The following is a 2,143-nucleotide window of genomic DNA, read 5'->3' as shown; positions in this document are numbered from 1 at the left end:
AAAAAAAATAGAAACTAAAAAAATCATTTTCTCATTATCTGATAAATATAAAGCAAAACGGATACTTGGGTTTGTTCGTTGGAGTATAGCAAACATTTAAAAAAAAAGTTGAAATCGGATGAAAACTGTGGTACAAGGGGCATTTCTAAGCTAAAAACGTGAAAAACAACGTTTTTGATGCATATACGAAGAAAATGAATTCTTACTTTTTCAAGTTTCAGCAATGTTCACATTTAAACCATTAAAATGCAACCTGAGAAATAACTCTCATACCACTCAGGAGAAAAAAATTAGCGAAAAAATCCCCGTAATTGACTTTTTTGACCTTGCGTTTTTATGTGGAACTGCATCAATAGAATATTTTCTATTTAACAATTCAAAAGAACTGTCTAGCAAATTTGCGAGGATTTTCTACTAAATTTTTTCGTGCGTACTTATTTTCTTCAACTTATTTACCTTTTATAGGAGAGGCTGAGACAAACTGAAACCTTAGCTACCCACAGCGTGATGAAGAGTCGAAACTAATACAACAAACAGTGCTCTTTCACTTTCCTCTACTGTTCTATTTTGTCCCATTATTCTCTTAAATTATTGATTTAGAATTCACAATTTTTTTTTGCTTTCTCTATGAAATTCCGAATTGTTGAAGTCGCAATTCGTTAAAGTTTCGGTGAGTACTGGCTTTTTTTTCTGCGGAACTCTTATGGGCGGAAAATGTATAAATAGTGCAAATAATCTGCAATGGTTACTAGCAGATTTCATGTATACTTTATGCATATTTCATGCATAACTATGCAGACTTTACACATAGTGGGAGGTTCGCGGAGCTTATGTGTAAAACCTGCATAAGATTGCAGATAATCTGCACAAAGTTTTCTGTGTGTGGTCATCAATATTAACCACCAAAAATGATTTGTATGGAAAAAATACAACACAACTATTTTTTCCATAAAAATCATTTTTGTTGGTTAATATTGATCAGCACGTAAATCTCTAGTCATTTATAAGTCCAAGTTAATAGACATAATACGGGAGCTGTATCATGTGATTTGGTCTGTCCTTGATAAAAAATACAACACCCCTATTTTTTCCATACAAATCATTTTCATTAGCTAATATTGATGAGCACATAAATCTCCCGTCATTTTTAAGTCCAAGTCAATAGACATAATTCATGCGCTGTGTCTAGTCTGAGAGCCAATGTCATACGACTCGGTCTGTCTTTGATAAAAAATACAACACCATGATTTTTTTATTTAAAAATCACGGTTGTTGGCTAATATTGATCAGCACATAAATGTACAGTCATTTATAAGTCCAAGTCAATAGACATACTGCGTGAGCTGAGTCTAGTCTGTGAGCCTAAGTCCTGTGACTAGGTCTGTCTTTGATAAAAAATACATCACAAGTATTTTTACCATAAAAATCATTTTTGTTAACTAATATTGATGGGCACATTAATCTCGAGGCATTTATAAATCCGATTCAGTTGACATAGGAGAAGAAGAAGATTCATCGATAACAAATAAATCAACATGTTGCTATTGGCAATAAAAATCATTTGTGCTTACGAATATTGATGAGCACATAATTTTCCATGCATCTTTGGACTACTCCGCCCAACCAAAATTCCCGTTATGGCGTTTAATGGGTTTCGACGCTTTTTCCCCCTCATTTTCCACTACCCCAGCAAAGCAAAAAATTTTTGGATATCAAAAAAAAGCACATAAATAGCACATAATTGAGGTGTTTTCAAAATGGCCGCCTAATCACTGGATTTCGCTAAATTTACGGAGAACATTCACCTATACAAAGTGTCCCATTCCTGAATTCTGTCGTGAATTGGTAAACTAGGATAAGTGCTTTTCGCTTATTGTCAGTCATCGATGAATATCTTGGAAATGAAGAAAGATAGCGAAATTATCATAAGTATCTTTTCTATACAGCGAAATGTCAACTACAAATAAGGTTTTAATGAAAATTTCTCTCTCTTCATTTGCAAGATATTCATCGATAACTGACCCTCAGCAAAATGCAGTTATTCTAATTTACCAATTCACTACAGAATTGTTTTGAGACAAAGTTTCGTCATCAGTAAATAAATTTCTCGAAATAATTTTCATTTTCCTTCGTTTTTTTTTAA

Source organism: Diachasma alloeum, unplaced genomic scaffold, assembly GCF_001412515.2.
Source record: "Diachasma alloeum isolate Michigan unplaced genomic scaffold, Dall2.0 Dall_scaffold_00361, whole genome shotgun sequence".
NCBI classification, from domain to species: Eukaryota; Metazoa; Arthropoda; class Insecta; order Hymenoptera; family Braconidae; genus Diachasma; species Diachasma alloeum.
The sequence above is the reverse complement of the archived record's forward strand: the minus strand, read 5'-3'. Positions refer to the sequence as shown.